Here is a 21520-nt window from a genome sequence, read left to right as displayed (position 1 = left end):
ACAGATACCCTCCGTTCTGGGAGGGAGCGTGTGACACACCCCACCCCTCCACCCTCCTCTCCTTTGTATCTTAGTGTCTTAGTGATTTGCCTTGAAAGAATAGAGTACAGAGAGGGAAACGTGGTCACACCACAGTGGGGGAACCCAGCAGACCTCCCTTGACCAAGCGATCAAGGTTAACGTCACCAGTGATGAAGCATGTTGGCATCTTGTGCCCCTGATAGGGTGTGACAAGACGTGTACTTCACCCGCGTGACGATTTTTTTCCCCTAAACCCATAACCCCGGTTGACTCACGAGAAACACACCCGACAAATCCACATTCAGGCGCATTCTACAAAATACCTGACCAGGACTCCTCTGTCAAGGTCATGAAAAAGAAAGAAAGACCAAGAAACCGTCACAGGCCAGGGGACACCCAGGAGACGTGAGGCCTGAATGCATCCGAGATCCTCCACTCAGTGCTGGAAGAGGGAAAAGGCAAACGGGTAAGATCCAAAGAAAGCCAGGAGTTCAGTGACTAGCGACGCGCTAGGGCGGGCTCCTCGTGCTGCCATCCGGTGGCACCGTAAGACGCTGATGGCGGGGGCGCCCGGTGAGGGGTGTGCAGGAGCTCTAGGCCTTATCGTTCCCACTTCTCTGTACATCGAAAACTGATCCGAAACAAGTTTATTGAAAAAGAAAGTAGCCCTGGGGATGTCCTGTATGCCAAGCCCCACACGCCCCTCGCCCCGGCCACGGCGGGAAGGTGAGCCTGCGGAGCTCGGGGCCAGCACCCCACCTGGTGAGGCCTGGGGCTTGACACGGTGTGCAAGACCCCCAAAGCCAGCCGTCCGTATCCGCGCTTTGCAGGCAATTGGCGGTGAGAAACGCATCTGACACCACAGCCCAGGCCCGGCTTCGGCGTTCTCGGCAGATACCTGTCTGTACAGAACGGAAACAAAAGTTACATTCATATATATATATATATGAAAGTCACACAGAACAATGCTTACCCTCTCACCCGCAAAGCATTCAGCATCGTCCCTTCTGTTCTATTTTTAAAAGCGGTGCTGCCCACAACCCGCCCCATTGATTTTGAAACCTGTAATCTATACATGTTTTTTTCTCTCAACAGCAAGATGAGGCTCACCGTGTCCACGGATGATATTATTAGTGTGTTCAGATTTCGGATGCTGCTGATCTGAGGACTTGAAACGCTTTTTATCTTCTGACCCTACAAGTTCAGCTCTTGACCTAGGAAACAAACGTCACATGAAAGCCCCTAAGTCCACGGAGAACTACGAGGGGCTACGCAGCTACCAGATGAGATCTGGGAAGACCATAGAGTAATACGGAAAAATATTTATTCTTTCAGCAAGTATTCATCACCTACTGGGTGTCTGATGTTGTGCCGGGCACCAGGGACAAAGCTGTCAGCAAAAGAGACCCGATCCTTCCATCACGGAATTATAAAATCGCGTGAAATATAGGCGTCAAATCATCACACGATATATAAACTGTGATCTGTGTGAAGAGAAGAGTTCTAATTTAGATTGAGGACGGGGGCAGGAACGGCCCCTGAAGACAGGCTGGGGATGGTGTGGAGCTAGAGGTCCTGGACAGAGGACAGGACAGACACTGGGCTGGGGGAGAGGCGGGAAGTTTGGAGGAATTAGAAAGTCAGGCTGTTTCCATGTGGTGAGTTTCATGAGGCACGAGAAGAGGTGGGAGGGGGACCCAGGGGCCCGAGGCCTGGTTCAGGATCTGGGCTCACTGGCAGCGGTGGGGCGGGAGCGGGGAGGACGCTAGGATCTCATTTAGCTTCTGCAAAGCCCAGTCTGGTTACGGGGAGGAGAAGTAAGAAGGGGCAGGAGTAAAGACGTGGAGACAAAAGATAAGGGAGGGGCTGCAGGAAGGTGGGTTACGGATCAGACATGCATCTGGGGGTAGAGTCCACAGGACCGGGTGAGGGACCGGGTATGTGTTTTGATAGGAAGTTTAGCTGGGACGGTAATCTAGGTCTCCATTCTCACTGTGTCAGGACTCTGGTTAGGCAGAAACTATCAGTGTGTGGGACCAAGAGCCGGACGTACAGAACATGAAAATCTGGCTCACAGGCAGCAGAAGGAATACGGGGGAAAAGCACCAACACCAGAGTCAGACAGAGCTGGGCCTCACGCTGGCGGTGCCACGAACCATCGGTGATGGGGGCCAGCTTTCCAGCCTCTCTGTCCGCTCGCCTGCCAGGCAAGGGACCTCACTGGACCATGCTTGCTCCCTGTGGTCCTCCCGATCAAGACTTCTGTGCTTAGCTCAGTCCCTGAAGCAGTACCTTCCTGACACACTATAAGTACCGTTATTATTACTGGCTTTCATGGTGGAACCAGGGGAAAATTCGAATGAATACTGATCCAATACTATTTATATAGCAACATATTACAATTTAGTGGGGTCAGCTTAAGGATTCTGAGAATGTACGAAATGGCTCACACATTTCTTGCCTGGGGACACTCTGCAAACCTGTGTCCCAAACTCTCCATAGTGTCAAGATTCCTCTGCAGGGCACCTGAGGGTCAGAGAAGATGTCATCTTAAGATGACACCAGAGGGATACGGGACCGCCAGCGCCAGTCCCTTCTGTTTCCAATCTGGCCCAGGACCTGCCCTTAGGAAGGCGAGCCATCACCGGTTTCCAGCAGTCCCTGTGACCCTCTACTCTCCCATCCAGGGCTTTCCTAACTCTGTCTGTCCTGCAGCAATTCTGAGAGCATTCATTAATTCATTTAACCCTGACTGAGCACCTATTCCAAACAACCTAATACGCAAAGTGTAACTGAGGTACAAGTAAATTCCATGAGACACTGACTTTCCCTGGCTTAGACAGCAAAAGGGGGACATCCCAGCTGGGTCGTGAAGGATGTATGGGGGAGAAAGCCGCTTCCTACAAACAGACCAGGGCCAGGGTGTGACTCACACAGGGAACGGTAGCAATGTCCCCGTGGCTGGCTCAGTAGTGGGTGGTAGGAAGTGGCCAGGCATGAGAGGTCAGGTGAGACCCCACCAAACGATCTCGGGGACACGTGAAGACGTTGGACTTGATTCTGAGGGCCACAGGGAGTAAGTACAAACCCTGAACATGATCAGATTCGGATCTTAGACCCTCTAGCAGCTGGAGGGAGAATGGCCTAGAGGGGCAGAGGCTGCGGGCACAATGGTGTTAGGGCAGCTTTCAGCCAAGGCTGGGAAGGGAGAGGAGGTGTCTTGGCCAGCCTCCAGGAAAGGACGGGAGCCTGGACTAAAAGCGGGGAGCAGGGAGTTCTTGTGACGCTGGAAAGCTTCAGCTTTTGGGCGGAGGGGTCAGTCATTCAACAGTCCAACAAACTTGAGGCGAGGCCGAACCTCCCTGGCCGTCTCCACCCAGAGTTCAGCTACGACGGGCAACACTGGAAATGACCAGAGGAGCAGCCCGGCCAACTGCAGGCACCCCAGGGTGGTCTGGGTTTTGCCGCTACGCAGCCTCGAGCTAGCACCCGCTCACCCCCACTGGGCCTTTGGGACGATTCAGCAGGTGAGTCCCCCTGTAGGACAGCGATCTCCGAGGGCAGGGTCCCTCGCTTCGTCTTCCTTGCTGGGCTCTGTTCGTGGACAGGCTCTCTTCCCAGCGCTGGGCCCACATTCAGATGTAGCAAGAAATGAGTAAATTCCCCAGCGATTCAAACCACGGTCCCAGAATGGAGGCGCACCGCGTCTGACTCGACTGCCTGGGGGCTCGACATGCCCTGATGGGCTTAGTGGGGGTCACACGCAGCCCCGAGTGAGGTGCGGAGGCAGCTGCTCGCAGAGGACTGTGGGCTAGGGTCAGGACTGGAGCAGACACCCACAGGAAAATCAAGGGTTGGGACAATCAAAGTAAACCTATGTGGGCCGGGGCAGAGGGTTATGAGAGCAGATGCCCACCATGAACACATGGTTCTGTTGGTTTCCTGGGGACGGGCACAGAGGAGATGGGTGAATCATTAGATGAAAGTTAAAGATATGACAGAATCATTCCAAGTTAAGCTATTCCTGGAAGAGAACTTGAAAGACCCAGTCTGGGGAGCTGGAGAACACTTAATTCTGAGATTCCCCCCAAAAAAGAAAGAGTGGAAAGACATGCTGCAAACCAGTGGCTCTCAACCTTGGCTGGAAATTGAAGTCAGTTGGGAGCCTTGATAAAATGCCAGCACCAGCGCCCCACCTGCAGACAGCGGGGTTTTATTGGCCTGGGTGGTGCCCAGACAGCCGTCAGCCCGTAAACTCCCCAAGCCATCCCAACCCGCAGCCAGGGTTGCAAACCACCACTCCAAGCCTCGGGATGCCCAGAGAGTGGCACGGGTGAGGCAAGAGCCCCAGGAGTTTGGGACCTGGAAGGGAGAGAAAGGACATATCCTAGCTCATTGGTCGGGTTTGGTTGAGACGTAGGGCTCCAGAGGGGAATTAAGAAACCCCAGGAAATTGTGGGGCCAAGGACGTGCAGGGCCCCCTCTGAGCACAGGACAGAAGGAGGTGATCCTAAAGCCTGCTCGCGCTTTCTGAGGGAGGCTGGGTTCAGGGGAGAGTTGCCTCTGACTGGCATCAGCCCCGAACAGAGAGGCGCCTGCTTGCACATCTAGACCAGCTTGGAGCTCCGGAGCCCCATCTGAGGCGACTCAACGGGACTGAGGACGAGTTAAGCAGGCTTCTAGCTGGAGACATGGTGTAGATGGTGATGCCATTCCAGGGTACAGGGAAGCCCGGGGCGGGCAGTGGGGGGCAGCCGCAGAGCAGAGAGGAGAAATGATGGGTGCAGTTTTGGACGTGCTGAGATGCAGGATACCGAGGGACAAGCAAGAGGAGATGATCAGTGGGCAGTCGGAGACAGCAGGGATGGCGTGTGGAAGGGGACTCTGGGCCGGCCCGAGACAGGACTCCAGGAGGAGCGTCCCTGAGCTGACGGGGCGGAGGTGGAGTGGAAGGCATAGGGCCAACCACCAGGAGAGGGAGGGGAGCCTGGGGGGTGGAAAAGTGGCCCTTGGCACCCAGGGGGCCACCTGTTGTAGATGTGGACCAACCCCCTTCAGCCAGATTTAGTTGAATCAAATATCTTAAATTAAAAATAGAAGTAACTCTTTACTAAAAAACAAAAACAAACAAAAAGCAAATCCTACGAAACATAAACGAGTGGGTTTTCGATTCATTTCAATGTAGCACATAGTCACTGAATGCTTGCCACGTGCCAGACTGGCCACAGATGTCTGCGCTGGCCTGGGGAGCCGGTCAGACCCACAGCCCCACCCCTCATCCCTTCCCCAGCCCCATCTGGGAGGCCACAGTGGCTCCAGCTCCTGGCATCCTCGCCTCCAGTGAAGCTTAGCACATCCGCCAGCTGTCCTCAGTGAGGCCCCCCCACGCCGCAAATCTGGGTCCTTGTGCCAAGTAACACCTTTCCTGAAAGCCTCCTGTTTCCCATCACTGCATAGTGGGTTTTGGCTCTGTGAGCTCCACAAAGCCCTTGCCTGTGCGGGGCTCCTGGTCAGAGCCCGGTCCTGCTCCGAGACCCACCTCTGGCTCTCGCCATGCTGCGCAGGGCAGAGATGCACCATCTGGCGTCGGTCCAGAGAGGAGCACATCCACCTTTTCTGGCCATTTTTTCTTTAAAGATTTTATTTATTTATTTGACAAATAGATCACAAGTAGGCAGAGAGACAGGCAGGACAAGAAATTTCTGAAAGGAAGCAGGCTCCCCGCTGAGCAGGGAGCCTGACATGGGGTTTGATCCCAGCACCCTGGGATCATGACCTGAGCCAAAGGCAGAGGCCTAAACCACTGAGCCACCCAGGCGCCCCTTTTCTGGCCATTTCTGACCATCCCTCCAACAGCTCACCCCCTAGAGGTGGGGCTATGGAGGGAGGGTCTCCAGAGTTTCCTTCCTCTAACAGTGCTATAATACCAGACAGCAGAAAATCCCCTGAAATCAAGACAATACCTCTCTACCCTGTGGAAACAAGAGCCCACCCCTGATTCCCCCAGAGAGCTCTCCCCATCATCATTCCCTTTCCTTCCCGGCAAACACTTCCCGGACTCCAGGCTGCTGGGAAGTGTGCGGGCTGCCTTCTCCATGGAGACTCCCCTGTAGAACTTTGTTTTCTATTCTGTGTGAACTCTTTCTCTCGCAACATCCCACGAGCTCAGGATTCCTAACCTTCTTCAGAAACAGCACAAAACCTGCCTGAGCATTTGCTTTTCTTCACTCAAGTGGCCCTTCAAGGTCACAGTTTTGCTGGTTTATCGCTCAGGAAACATCTTCGGTAGTTTCTCGGGTATATCGTCTCCTGAGCAAGTTGGGTTTTGTTCTTTCTTTCTAATTGCAGCAAAATACATGTCCCATAAAATTTATCATTTTAATCATTTTTAAGTATACAGTTTCGATGAAATTACATATTCGCAGTGTCGCGAAACCATCACCACTCTTTGTCTCCAGAACTTTTTCGTTTTTCGAAATCCAAACAAAGTTGTCAACACCCAGAGGATGGGAACATGTTTAATTTAGTTTTTATTCCTTGTTCTACACATAATCCTTGCTCTATAAATACTCTGGGCCAACTAGTGCAGACAAGAGGTTTAATATAAAAGACACCAAACAGGAACCAAGACTGCATCAAACCACATCTCCCCAAATTATGTCTTACTAAAGCAAGAGGGGGAAGACTGACACTCCCCCCCATCCCCGAGAGGGAGAAAACCTAGAAAATTTTTCTAGATGGGGCCCAACATCAGGCTACGCGCTATCCCTGGCCAGAGGGACCAGGTGTCCAAGACCCTCAAAGAAGATGAGAATGAGGAGGACGAGGCCCTTGTCCTCTCTGCTGAGAGAATGTGAGACCCTTGTGGGGTTCCATCTCAGACCAAAAGATGAGCCCACAGCACACAAAATCACTTGGAGGCATGGACCGAGCCCAATACTCCGGAGTAACATCCCTTGAACAACCAGAGGAAGATTTCCCCCAACTTGCCTCATCACACAGACCTCTCAGGGCCTTCATTAAGCAGATTCAATCAGTACTTTCTGGGCGTGGGATCTGGGAATCTGCATATTTAATAAATACGTGGAGTGATTCTTATGAAAGACAAATTTGGGAAAGAATGAACTAGAATGTTCCATCAGTAAGGCGGGGCCAACCTAGAGGTCTGGGGCTGGGAAGATAAATGCTCCCAGCCAGACTTTTCGTTATGCTCCAGAGCTGCTCAGACCAGTGGGCTGCTTTCCAAGCCCTCCCTGGCCTCCTGGCCCCTAAGACTCCCTTGTGCCTGCTGCCTCTGCACGCTTGGCCCTTCCTCTTCCACATCCTGAACACAGGGCCCGTGTACTGCCTCTCGTTCCTTGCTCTGTGCCGAGGGCCTTGGCTGATCCAGGCCCTGGCTCATCCCCTGGCTTGGTTCCCCATAGTTGAGGGATGACAATGAGCTAGAGTTCTAATTTAGAACAAGAGAGCCAGGTAGTCATGGCTAGGTATTAATTAGGGAATGACTACAGCTGGCCGGTGACATCAGACTCTACCTTTAGCTCCATCTGGGTCATTACATGGAAATAAGTCTGGAAGCTTATATCTACCAAATCGGAGGTCGGTGTTTACGGAGGGAGACACTGGACACCAACCATATCATCACAGCTGAAATTCCACCTCGGGGCCCTTCTGATGCAAGCCAGCCAAAGGAAGCCCAAAGCCCGGGAGGCTGACTCATGTTCAGGTTGCTCTAGCCGGGGGCCCCGTGGGCCTCCGAGCGCCACAGAAACATGACTCCCCTCTCCCACAACCACTCCAGGGTATGATGGGTCAGAGAAGGTTATGGCCAAACAGGCTAGAAATTCAGAAATGTCTTCCTTTTAATAAAGCCAGGAAGGGCTTTATTGTCGTTAAAACAAATTAGAAAAGGACAAGAAATTTCTGAAAAAGCTCCGTGTTGACCTTCGCTCCAGAGTTACGTAAAGCAGCGTTTCCGTGGGATGTCAGCAGGTGTTACACAGCAGGAAAAGTTTCTGTCCTCCGTAGGTTTGGATGAAACTAAAATAGGTTTCTTTCCTTATCTGTCTGTCTGTCTCTCTCTCGCTCGCTTTTTAGAACCTGTACTGTGTCGATATAGACAGGACAATCCAAGAAGTAAATGCAGTATACTATCTTTTCTAAATTAAGTGAATTTACTAACCACAAAACCTTACATTTTCCAGAGGGGACACGTTTTGGGAAATGGTAAAACAAGGGATGCCATAACCCAGTGCCAACTTGACTTACAAGAAATGAACTGATGGTTGCTGAAGGGGAGAGGGGTGGGAGGGATGGGGTGGCGGGGTGATGGACACTGGGGAGGGTGTGTGCTATGGTGAGTGCTGTGAATTGTGTAAGGCTGATGATTCACAGACCTGTACCCCTGAAACAAATAATACATTATATGTTAATGAAAAAAAAATTTTTTAATTAAAAAAAAGAGAGAAGTGGTTGCTACTGTGTTTGCTCTCGGGTGAATACCAACTCCTCTGTCTGTAACCACAAAAATCACTTCCAAGGCTTAAGCAACAGAGCACTGCAGTTAGGTGAGTAGACGGTCTTGATTCTTACCTGGGCTTCCCCCGCTTTTAGGCTCAGGCACGTTAACTAAATTCCTTAGGCCTCAAGTTTGTCATCTGTAAAATGGGCAGTATTGACACCTTTGCACTAAGGTGCTGGCGAGGAGACGAAGCCACGCCCTGAGCTAGCACTGTCCAGCCACAGAGGCATGGTCTCCTGCAGGAGGGGGGTCCTCTCGCTCACTTCCGGGCTTGATAATCCTGCACATAAGCTAGTGTCACTTTGGAAAGCACAGCACGTTGGGAGGAGAGTAGAATTGAGGAGTGAAGGAAAGGGTAAGAATTAACCGAAGACGAGCCTCGTACTAAAGCTCCGAGCATCTGGGCGGCGACACAGAGGTGCAGGATGAAGGAGAACGGTCACTAAAATGTGCAGAAAGACGAACAGAAGAGAATCAAGTCAGCCTTGAGATGGGCCATGTAGAAATACGTACTTATGCGGGTCCACCAAGGCGTTACAAACACAAAACAGAGGGGACAAAAGTAGAGGAGAAGAAAGCAAAGAGTCAAACCTCAGAATTTCTTGGAACAGCTTCCACTGTAACTCGCAATGCCTCGAGGGCCATCACCCCCGTCTTCAGGGGGCTGACGACCGATGAGGGCAGTCAGGAGAGTGTGGGGAGCTGAGAGCCACCGAGGAGTCACCAGGGGGAGAAGGACGGGCATCTGGAACTACATAAGCCAAGAGGGGGAGAAGTTAAGATCCAGTAGCTTCCCCGCCACACACCCACTATTCCGTCTCAGGGGTTTTGGTTACCTGCAGTCAACACAAGGTCTGGAAGCAGACGATCCCAACACATCCCAGGTCACCAGCCACCCAACGCTCTGTCGCAGACATGTGCCTGCGTCCCCCACCTCACGTCATCTCCTCCTGTAGGCGCTTTCTCATCTCACATCCTCATGGGAAGAATAAGAAATATCCCAGTAAGGTCTTTGGACAGAGAGGCCACATTAACATAACATTCGTTACACTGTATTGTTGCGATTTTTCTATTTTAGAATGAGTTACTGGGGCGCCTGGGTGGCTCAGTGGGTTAAGCCTCTGCCTTCAGCTCAGGTCATGATCTCAGGGTCCTGGGATGGAGCCCTGCATCGGGCTCTCTGGTCGGCAGGGGAGCCTGCCCCCTCCCGCCTGTCTCAATGCCTGCTTGTGATCTCTCTCTGTGTGTCAAATAAATAAGTAAAATCTTAAAAAAAGAATGAGTTACTGTTTTCATCTCCTGCTGTGTCTAACTGGTACGTAGGTACGCATGATCGCAGGTATCTGTGTGCAGGAAAACAGGTCGTCTGTATGGGGTGGGTGCTCTCTGTGGACCCAGGCATCTGCTAGGGGGCTTGGAACATCCCCCCCGCAAACAAGGACGTGGGGCTACCATACTAACATCTGAGAGGGAGACCGGAGATGCTCTCGCTGGTGAGTTCCAGCACTAAACTGCGGCCTCTCAAACAAGGATTTCAGTCATCCCACTGGCCTTTCAGGACTGGCCTCCATCGCCACACAGCAATGTGGGTCACGGCAGAAAAAGGGATTCCTCCAAGAAAACGCCTGAGCAGGACTGGAACTTTAAGAGCATGCTGCCCGACTTCAGTCATCCTCATGAAGAAACTTGAATTTCTTTAAGATCTCGTTGTGGCTGGGAATGAACTTACCAGGTAGGTTCTGGGAAAAGCAGTTTGGTCTCTTTAAACCACAGAGCAATGAATCGAATCTAAAAAGCATATGTGCGAGGCAGTCTGGGAAACTGGAACACTGCCCTTTGATGATATTAAGGAATAACCTAATTTCTTAGAGATGGTAACACACTGTAAATAAGTTTTTGTTTTTGTTTTTTTTTTTAAAAAGAGTCCTTAGCTATTAGAGGTCTACACAGCAGTAGCTGAAATTTGCTTCAAAATAATCTGGGAGGTATGGAGGAGAAGCGGCCCAGTGTACCAGTGCAGCTGGGCTGGCCACGAGTTGCTAGTTGTCGGAGCTGGGGGTTAGATAAGGGGGCCACTATACGGTTCTACTTTTGTGTATGTTTGAAATTTCCCATTGAAACCTCTGCAAAGCAGGGGCACCTGGCTGGCTCAGCTGGTACAGGTTGAGACTCCTGGCCTTGGGGTCCATGAGTTTGACCCCTACACTGGGTGCGGAGATTACTTACAAAAGCTTTTTTTTTTTTAATTTTTATTTATTTTACAGACAGAGATCTGAAGTACGTGGAGAGGCAGGCAGAGAGAGAGAGAGAGAGAGAGAGAGAGGAGGAAGCAGGCTTCCCGCTGAGCAGAGAGCCCGATGCGGGGCTCGATCCCAGGACCCCAGGACCACGACCAGAGCCAAAGGTAGAGGCTTTAACCCACTGAGCCACCCAGGTGCCCCCAAAAACTTTTTTTAATTAAAAAAAAAAGACTCCACAAAGCAGGGACATCTCATTACAGAGAGAGACAATCTAAATTAGGCCTATAAATACAATAGGCATTATATCTTTTTATTCATTTGCTCATTCAAAAATATAATTACATAGAATACGTAAAATTATCTGTATAAATATGGCAAAATTCACGTAACATAAAATTCACCATTTTAACCATTTGCAAGTGTGCACGATGCCAATTATACCTCCATAAAAAACAAAGTGTACAATTCGGTGGCATTTTGTACATTCACAAGGTTGTGAGACCATCACCACCATCCAGTTCTCTCACCCCAGGAGGACACCCGTTCCCAATTAATCTGTCACTCCCTGCTCCCTCCTCCTCTTAGCCCCTGGCTACCGCTTACCGGCTTTCTGTTTCCACAGATTTACCTGTTCTGCATATATGAAATAAATTCAACATCTATTTTTTAAATTTAAATTTTTTTAAAGATTTTATTTATTTATTTGACAGACAGAGATCACAAGTAGGCAAAGAAGCCGGCAGAGAGAGGAGGAAGCTGGTTCCCCGCTCAGCAGAGAGCCCGATGCAGGGCTCAATCCCAGGACCCTGAGATCATGATTTGAGCCGAAGGCAAGAGGCTTTAACCCACTGAACCACCCAGGCGCCCCTAAATTTTATTTTTTTTAATCACTAAAACATTCAACAGGGTTTAAAACTGAAAAAGTTCCAAAGGGTTTGCGGTGAAAGTCTTCGCTCTGACCTCTCTGGCCCCAGCATGCAGTTCCCTTTCCAGAGGTATCCGTTTCTTACTCATCCTTCCAGAGATTAAAACTTTCCTTCCTCCTCGTTTACGCAGACGGTACCATCTTATGCATACTGTTTTGCGGCTGGCTTTTTCCCCCTTAAGTACCTTGCGGCTCGTTCTAGGGCAGAACAAAAAGAACCCCTCCTTTTCCCAGCTGCATAGCATCCCGTGGTGCCACGCTAGAATCTGCATCCTGCGATGCGTGCTCTGGGGTTATGGAAATGAATAAAATAAGGTCCTTTCCCGGGGAAGCTCTGGGTCTAAAAAGTACTTTCTTTTGAGAATAGAGAACTAGAGGCAAACTAGAGGCTCTGCTTCGAGGCCGATCATCATCTCATCTGTCTTCACAGTCGGGCACCAGGAAAGGGAAAAGACCGCTAATCTGGAGGGTTCCGGGGAGTCTCCAGGGATCTGCCAGTTGTGGCTGGTGAAGGGGTCAGTGAATTACTGCCTCTTCTCCACCTTCTCCTCTTCGACACAACTGATCGTGTCACCTGTGTCCTCCCTTCTTTCCTGATTAGGAAAGAAAGAAATCTCCTTCGGGAAATTTAGAAGTGCATAGAGAGACAGGATTTACGCACAGTCGTTTGCAAGCATTCTTAATAGCTGCTCAAAACCGCACTGCTTGGGGCACCTGGGTGGCTCAGTGGGTTAAAGCCTCTGCTTTCAGCTCAGGTCATGATCCTGGGATCCTGGGATCGAGCCCCGCATCGCATCGGGCTCTCTGCTCAGCAGGGGGCCTGCTTCCTCCTCTCTCTCTGCCTGCCTCTCTGCCTATCTCTGTCTGTGAAATAAATAAATAAAATCTTTAAAAAAAAAAAAAAACCGCACTGCTTTGAGGGGCGCCTGGGCGGTGCGGTCAGTTATGCATTCGACTCTTGATTTCGGCTCAGGTCATGATCTCAGCGTGGTGGGATCGAGCCCCATGTCAGACATGCAGCCTGCTTGAGATTCTCGGTCTCCATCCCCTGCCCTCCTCCCCCGCGCCCCGTCTGCTCTCACATGTGTGCGCTCTCTTTCTCAAATAATAAATGAATAAGTGTTTTTTTAAAAACTGCATTGCACTGATACACCGTAACTTACTAAATTATCTCTGTATTCACTGCTGCATTTTAGGAACCGAAGCCACAACAGATGTTTATTTTAAGGAGATAGAGAAACATCCAAGTTCATATACCGAATGAGACAGGTAACAGTTGGAACCAGACATGTGTATTGGAAAATTCTCTCTGGGACACAGAAACTATATTAATGAGTGATCTCAGGGAGGATGCAGGGCTAGGAAGAGGAGAGGAGCGGACAGCTAAGACTTCAGGGATTCCACAGTTGCTGGACAGTAAACTAAAATGAAAAATTCTGCAGATTGAATGGAGGAGCATTTATTTTGAGAGACTAGAACCCTGCAGTCCGTGTCTGTGGGGCTGGACCGAGCAGGCAGTGGGACGGAGGGAAGAGCACTGGTGGACAGCAGCCGCGTGGGCCGAACCCCATGGATGAGCAGCAGGGGCGGCCGCATCTGGGGGCGGTGGAAGCCACAGGATTGGACACGGTTCCCGTGAAGAGCGTGGAGGATGAAAAGAGGTCAGGGGCCGAGCCCCAGGCACACAGACCACAGAGAGAGTAAGTGTCGCAGCAGCTGAGAGCTCAGAGCAAGACATCCTCACCAACCCTACCCCAGAAACTCTTCCTGCCTGACCCGGGGGGTGGCCAGAGCTTGTCAGAGGGGTTGGGGACCTTCACGGGTGTTTAGATCAGCAGGAGATTGGATAGGGGAGAGGAGGGCGGAAGGGGAAGACTGTTTGAGAGCCTGAAAAAGAGCTCCCTACGGCCAGGGACTTCATCACCAGGGCTCTGACAAAGGGACGGGACGCTTCCTTCCCTAACAATACAATTTTCCCTGAAAATGGACCTAATAATAGGCCTCACACTACTACCAAGGCTAAATTAGACTCCGCTGACTCATAAGTCTTTTTATGTCTGCAGTTCCGATCTCTGCTTCCCATACCACCGAGTAAATGACAACACTGTTGTTCTTCTACTGAAGATCTATTTCGGGGATGGGCAGTGGACCGTCCGTAGCTGTGTGTGCCATTATTACCGTATCGTTTACAGCATTCGTTTCAAACATAGAGGAAAAGGGAGGACGCACAGTGAGGCGAACTGCCTTCTTGCTAGGTAAATCCTCAGAGAAGAATTTGCTTTCAAATGAAGTCAGCTGCGTTGGGGGTAGAAAATCAGACAAATGGCCTCTTGGTAAATCTTGCCATACAGTGTTTGCATGGCTCCTTGTGGGTTAGAAACAGCGTTTGACTCAGAGAATACGCTGAGTAAAACATCTCTAGCTCCTGTTCAACCAAAAAATGGCGAAAGATAAACAACGCTGATCCCCGGCAAAATATCAGCTTGGTTTGGCAAATATTTACTGAGCACCAGCTGTGTTCCAAGGAGGCCGAGGTGGAAAGGCATGGTCGGCGACCCAGAGGCTCAGACGCCGGGAAAGAGGCACTCTGAGTTGTCGATGGGGGTGGGGGGGAGTAGCCCATTGCAAAGAAGGTGTATTTCTCACCGTAATTTAATAAACTAACATCTGGTTTCCCGAGACACTGGTACGCTAGCGTGGTTACACAAGCTTGGTCGGCATAAGCCAACAGCAGGCAACCCGGAGTTCTGGATGTTTCCAGCGGGGGGCCTGGGCTCTGAATCACCCCACAGTTGCGGGTAATTAAAATCACCTGGTGGGGAGGGGGTAGAGGAGGCTCACGTGCCCCTCCCTGCCACCCCAGTTCTCTGGCGTGGTGACTGCACGAGGCTTCTTCCTAACCCTGGTGATGCTGGTTCTCTCAGATCTGCACCAGGTGGGGGAACAGGTGGTGGTCAAAGGCAGGGGATGGAGGGGTGGGTGGGCATGGAGACAGAAACACACACAGAGGGAGACAGACAGATGCTGTTGGGGAGGCAGAGCCACTAAGGGTATCTTTTTTTTCTCTTTGACACCCTTTTCAAATTTTAGTGACTGTGGCACTGAGAATGTCTCACCATGACATTTCTCTTCAGAGCAACAACTTCTACCACAGAGAACTGATGTGAAAACTCAAACGGATTTTGAAAGATTCCTGGAAGCGAGAAAGGATGGCTCTGGCTGTTAACCTCAGACTCGGCCCGTCCATCCACCTCTAGACCAGGGCCTCAAAGCCCTCCCTCTCTGCGGAAGGGGAGGGTGGATATTGGGGGAGGGGACAAGGGGATGAGCCATTTCTGTCAGAGGCATTGTTAATACTATGACTGTCGGATGCCTGGGCACATCAGTCTGTTGAGCCTCCAACTCCTGATCTTGGCTCAGGTCATGATCTCAGGGTCGTGGGACTGAGCCCCCAGTTGGGCTCTGTGCTCAACGGGGAGTCTGCTTGAGACTCTCTCTTCCTCTCCCTCCCCTACTCACACACTTTCCCGCACTCTCTCTAAAATAAATACATTTTTTAAAGGTTTTATTTATTTATTTGACAGAGAGAGAGCACAAGCAGGGGAGCAGTAGACAGAGGGAAAGGGAGAGGCAGACTCCCTGCTGAGCAGGGAGCCCAATAATGGGCTCGATCCCAGGACCCTGAGATCATGACCTGAGCCGAAGACAGATGCTTAACCGACTGAGCCACCCAGGTGCCCCTAAAATAAGTAAATCTTTAAAAAATATATAGTGCAATCGTCCTCTTTCCAAGGAGGCCCATCAGGCGGCAGACTACTCAAGGCTGGATGTGTGACAGTAGATTCTAATGATTTTCTTCTGCTCTTAACACCCTCTAGACCAGAATCTTCTTTTCGATGGTCCATGGTCTATTAGGCTGGGGTTTCAACAAAGTGCTTGTCATATGTTCATGCAATTCCAGAGCTGTTCTCCTTTTTCTCTCTCTCTTTCTCTCTTTAGCAAAGTTTCAGAGTCGTGCCGTCATCACCACCACTATCTGGCTTCAAGATATTTCCATGGTCCCTGACCCCCAAAAGCTCCTTCGTTGTCATTTGTAGTCTGTCCCTCTCTCCTACCCAAACCCCGGCAATCACTGATGAGTTCTCCGTCTCCGTCAGAGCCTCTTTTTTGAACACAATTTTGGACGTCCCGTCCATAAATTCTCGCACCTCTGCCTGAGGAAGGGCTGGCCCTCTGGGTAAGGACACACACCGCCTTCCTCAGTTTCTACAGCAGAACGTGACTCTGTGCTGGTGCATCTGCTGCAGGCTGTGGCCAGGCCTGCCCACGGAAAGCACCCCAGTGGACACGAGTGGACACAAATGGAAAACTGTTAGGCCTTGCAGTGTACATGCAGGGAAAGGGAGGCTGCTGCACATTCTAACACACCGGGCAGGAAGTTCAAGGGCAAAACCGTGGCTCTCAGGTCCAGGTGATGTGGCCTTGTGAGTAGCAGGCTGACGGCATTCCGTGGCGGCCCATGTCGTTACAGGGTCATTTGCTTCGGACCTGGCAGACACCTCACCCTGCATGGGCTCGCTGGACACGCTAGAGTATGCGCACACCTCCCTGAGGCTCAGGAAGGCAGGCCTCAGGGAGCCCCCCTGGACTCCTTGCCTCATTCCCATCCCTGCTTTGGACTAAACCAAAGTCAAAGTGAACTGAGTCTCAGCTGCTATGTGGAAGTCCACGGCTGGCTCGAGCAGTGTCTCATACGAAAGCCAACGGCACCTCCTTGACCAATGCCTCGAACATCCAGGTTCTCATTTCTCAGCCACGGTGGGGGGGCAGTCGTGACTGGCCTGTCTCACGTCGCCTATTCCTCAAACCTCCAGGTCTGATGCAGTGTTCTTGAGGTTGTCTGGTGTCCCTTCTCTCGGGAGGAGGGCGTGGATTCGAATCTCCCTTCTGCGTGCCTGCGTAACCTTGGGCGAGTTACCTCGAGTCAGCGAGGCCTGAAGGAGATAACGTAGTTCTGAGGCAGTGCCGGGGACTGGAGTCCGCACTCAGCAGACGCGCTGGTGGGAGTGTTGTGACAGGCGTGTTTTCATGGGGCCATTGCAAAAGGTTCGCCTCAGAGCCTCTCCCTGCTCAAACCAGCCAAGTCAGAGTGTTTCGCTTCGGTCTGGAGAACGGTGAGGAAGGAGGGCGGGACTCACTAACGTTTCTTAAAGCCCTATAATCATAATCTTGGCAGTGGAAGATAATTGTTATCATCTCATTCTAGAAATAAGGAGAAATAACCTCATTCTTGGTTAAGGTCACTCAGGCTGGCCTGCACGGAAAGCCGATGCTCTTTCCACCTAAAAATGCTCCACGTCCCCATGGAGCAAAAGCTCTCCCCCCAACACAAGCCTGTGGGAGGGGGCAGGCTCTCACCCGCCAGGAGGGAGACAGAGTCAATCCTCAGCAATGTCTCACTGGAACAGGCCAAAGTCAAGGAGACACACGCGTTGCCCCGTGTCAGCAGAGGTCACAACCCACATTCCAAGTAGGAGGGGGGCAACGTTACACAGCGGATCTCTGGGGGGTCTCGGGAGAGAGAGGAGTAGAGAGGGAGTGAGTCCGCCTAAAGGGAAGTGGGGAGCCTTGTCCATCCGCCACACCCCAAGCCCAGATTCCTCCCCGGGCTCACTTCTGGCATCTGTGCTTGCTTGTGGGCACGCGTGTGTGCACGTGTGTGTGTGTGTGTGCGTGCATCTGCCCTAACTTCACTTTACTCTGAGTTTTTCCTCAGCCTCGAGTCTGTCTACACCAGGTCCCTCGCTGGGATTACCCTTCCCTGCACTCGATGGGGTCACCTCGTCCTGCTCAGATGATGCCTACACTACAGCGGGACAATCCTCTACTGGACTCTTCGCTTAGATCCTACAATTTGTGTTCCACGTCTCATCACTTCTGTCCATTCCCCCCAGCATTTGCCCTAGAAACATGCTGGGTGTGGGTAAGTGCTCATGGAGGGGAGAAAATAAGGTCACAAGCCCTCAGAATCTTTGGGGGAGAGTTTCTCTAGCATTTAGGCAGGGTTTTCTCTAGTGTTCTATCTGAACAGAAATAAAATATTTTTTTTTAAAGATTTTACTTATTTATTTGACAGAGAGAGATCACAAGTAGGCAAAGAGGCAGGCGGAGAGGGAGAGAGGGGGAAGCAGACTTCCTGCTGAGCAAAGAGCCCGATGCGGGGCTCGATCCCAGGACCCTGAGATCATGACCTGAGCCGAAGGCAGCGGCTTAACCCACTGAGCCACCCAGGCGCCCTGAACAGAAATAAAATATTAAATAAATGACCAAACTTGGTGTTAGAGTTTACAAAAATGAGCAAACTAAAGTGAAACGCTGAAGGGAAAGAAAAAGTAATGTTTGCTGCAGAGAAAGAAATAACGTGCTCTCAGCTCCTTCCTAGCCAGTGGGGTTTAGTCAGAGGGAAGTTGTCAAACACCTTTCTGAGACGCTCTCGAGGCCCTCGGATCACGGGAGCGAACATACGGAACCCACCGCTGGGTGCAGGCCCGTGGGCGACCACGGGAGGCTGTTGGCCAGTGCTCCCCTTCCCGTCGGAGGATTCACCTTCCTTCTGACTCACTGTCTTCACTGTTTACCTTCGTATCTGCCAACTGTCTGAATCGGTGTTTCAACTGTTCTGACCATCTGCTGGGAGAAAACTTCCAGATTATGTCACAGTTTTCAGAACCTCGAATCACACAGTTTGGGAGCTGGAGGACGTAGAAATCAGCAAGCCTGACTCCTTCCTTTGCAGGCTCGCAAACACTTCTCCCCTGCCTTGAGCCTTGGCCCTGATGCTCAGGTGCCCAGGAGGCAGAGACTGCGCACGGTGGTCCGGAGGGGCTCGCAGCACCTTACACTCCAGCAGGGACCACGGAGAGGTTCCACAAGGTGACCAGGGTGCCTAGGGAAAGGGTGTCTAGGGGACACATATGCTGTGCACAGGAGGGGGACAGGGTCTGTATACGCGTTTGGGGAGAAAGTAAGTGGGAAAAGATTTCTCAACTACAAGACGGGATAGGAAGGTAGGGGCCAGAGCAGTAAACATTTCCCGAGCACCAGCTATGTATCAGGTCACTAGACTCTACACTGATCGCCAAAGATGTGAAAGATACAGCCTTGCCCTCAAGGAGTCTCTAATTTAGGGAGATGGGGCTATACACGTGCAAGATATTCAGGAAGGAATCATCGGTTCTCCTTGGAGGTGGGGACAGAGAAGGGGTGTATGACTGAGGCCGCCCGAAGGTGACATAATAGGCTAGGGTTTACCGAGTAGACCGGAGTGGGGAGGGCACCGCAAACAGAAGGAACAGCACATAGACAACACAACACAGTCTTCCAGGAACCTGAAATGGTTTGCGGCGGCCGCGCATTGAGTCCGCATGGGGAGAGTGGCGGGAGAGGCTGCATGAGACAGAATGAAACTTCCCAGGCCGGAATCCCACACTCAGCAGCCTCGAGTGTATGCTGGAAGCAATGAGAAACCCCGGAAAGGTGGGGCCGGCAAGGGACAGAAGTCACCAGCTTAGTGGTTTAGAAAGACCCCCCCGCCCAGCTGGTTGACACACCGGGGTTGGTTATGTTATTCTCAGTTCTTTTCTGCGTGTTTCATAAGAATTAAAGAACACCTGTTACGGGGTGGAGAAGTGTTTGGAGGGGAGCAGAGCCGGCTTACAGGGACAGTTTGAGGCTGTCACCTGGTCTGCATGAGAAGGGGTGAGGGTCGGAACTGTGGCAGCAGGGAAGAGGAGGCTCTCTGCTTGAAGAGACGATCAGGAGCTGAGGTCCCCAGGGCACGGGGAGGGGAGGGTGTGCGAGAGAGGGGGAGAGGTCCGGGATGAGCGCCAGCTACTGGTGTGAGTAACTGGGAGGACACAGTCCCTGAAAATGAAGACAGAGCAGATGAATGGGTCCAGAAAGGAGGATGAACTTGCCTATGGACATGTTCTGGAGAAGTCGGCCAGACCTGCAGAGAGAAATTTCTAGCAGGCAGTACTTATGAGTCTAGAGCTCAGACTTATGAGTCTAGAGCTGGCTGGGGGCACCACTGCTGAGTCGTCAGCACAGGGCTGGAAGCTGGAGTCACAGAGAAACTGAGCATGCAGAGGTGACACCGGGAGAGTACAGATGGGGTCATGGGACACCAGCACTTAGGGATGAGCAGGGGACTGAGGAGTCGGCCAAGGAGATGGAGGTAGAGACGTGACAGTGTCCTGGGGCCAAGGAGGATCATGGGAAACCTGGAAACAAGGGGACGGCAAGGTGTAAGGGAGCAAGGAGAGGCCAGTGTCAAATGTTGCACAGGTATGAAATAAACCGAAGCCTTAGACAGTCAGTCATTGCGTTCCGCCCCAGGTCAACTTTGTCCTGGCGAAGTCTGCCACACTGGTCTCGGAGGCTTGCCTGGGGAAAGAAAGGGGCCGGTGCAGGTGTGCAGGGCTCTTGGTGAGGGGCTCACGGTGTGGAGAAAGCAGATCCGAGGTGTTCAAAGGAGGACACAGGACTGAGGGCAGGTGTCGATTTTGTTTTGAGACGGAGAAACTTGAGACCCAGTAAGGGCTCCAGGGTGGGGGTAGGGGGATGAAAACAGAGGAGACAGAAGGAACTGCAGAAGCACAGACCCGAAGAGCAGGTTGCACACTGACCCAAGCAAGACACAGTGGCCCTGAGACCCTGGAAGACAAATGGGGGAAAGGGGCGAGAGGTGGGTGCACTGTAGGTCTGCGATCGAGAAGCTGAGGGAACTGAGGCTGAAGCCACAGTTTCCCCACAAGGTGGGGAAAGTAAGGCCCAGGGGCGGGGTGACTTGCAGGACAACGGCTGGTTTGCAAACTCCCCACCCCCCACTGAAGGCGGGGAGAGACCAAAGAAAGAGGGGGGCCCCTCCTGATCAGTGGATGGCGGCTTTCATGAGCAAGGGAACGTACATTTGAGGCTTGCCTTGGGTGGCCACAAGACAGGTAGATTTCCACACTGCCTGCCCGACTCTCAGACGCTTACTAGAGGCCTCCACTGGGTTGGTCTCAACATCTTGTCTCTCCAGGCTGCATCCTTGAAAACAGCTCCGGCCGTGGGCACGGTGGGCGGGACCAGCACTGGAAGGTTGAGGGAGAGGTGAGGCGCTTGATGGCTCCCGGGCCAGCTCCAGGGTCATCTGGTGGTCACACCCTGTCTGTGACCTCCTACAACAAGCCACAGGGAGTAAGATTTTTTTTTTTTTTAAAGATTTTATTTATTTATTTGACAGAGAGAGATCACAAGTAGACGGAGAGGAAGGCAGAGAGAGAGAGAGAAAGGGAAGCAGGCTTCTCGCCGAGCAGAGAGCCCGATGCGGGACTCGATCCCAGGACCCTGAGATCATGACCTGAGCCGAAGGCAGCGGCTTAACCCACTGAGCCACCCAGGCGCCCCGGGAGTAAGATTTTTAACTCAAGTGTCTTTGACTCCTTGCCTGGTGCTCTGTTCCCTACATTACACTCACTTAGGTTGAAGACACTTGCTTCACATAACACGGCCCTGTTAAGAGGGGGCTTCCCATACTTTTCTTTGGAAAGATCACCAGATAAGGCTGTCTTCCCACAAGGGCAGAACAGGCCACCCTGTCATCAAAGACAAGAAGTTTGCCAAGATCCTGGTTTGAGACTTTCTTAAAATGGGGCAGTTAGCAGAAGTTCGTCCTCAGATAAGGATCCTGACTTCCTCATGCCTGTCCCAGCGGCTTAGAGAATGCTCGTAACACTTAAACTGTGATGATCACCTCAGTGGACAAGT

General features: G+C 51.7%; 1 long non-coding RNA gene across 2 annotated transcripts; it reads right to left on the bottom strand.

Annotated features, from left to right (window-relative positions):
• Positions 1 to 667: 667 nt before the first annotated feature.
• Positions 668 to 20951, bottom strand: LOC125105200 (uncharacterized). 2 transcript variants are annotated; one of them, XR_007128836.1, is made up of 5 exons: positions 18314 to 20951; positions 9379 to 9518; positions 9134 to 9293; positions 1132 to 1235; positions 668 to 923 (listed from the first exon to the last, which is right to left on the bottom strand). It is a non-coding gene; the product is annotated as an uncharacterized LOC125105200 (long non-coding RNA). The 2 variants fall into 2 exon arrangements; XR_007128835.1 differs by lacking the exon at positions 1132 to 1235.
• Between the last annotated feature and the right edge of the window lie 569 nt (positions 20952 to 21520).

This window comes from Lutra lutra, chromosome 7 (assembly GCF_902655055.1).
Source record: "Lutra lutra chromosome 7, mLutLut1.2, whole genome shotgun sequence".
NCBI lineage: Eukaryota > Metazoa > Chordata > Mammalia > Carnivora > Mustelidae > Lutra > Lutra lutra.
Note: the sequence above shows the minus strand (reverse complement) of the source record. Positions and strands in the feature narration are given on the sequence as shown.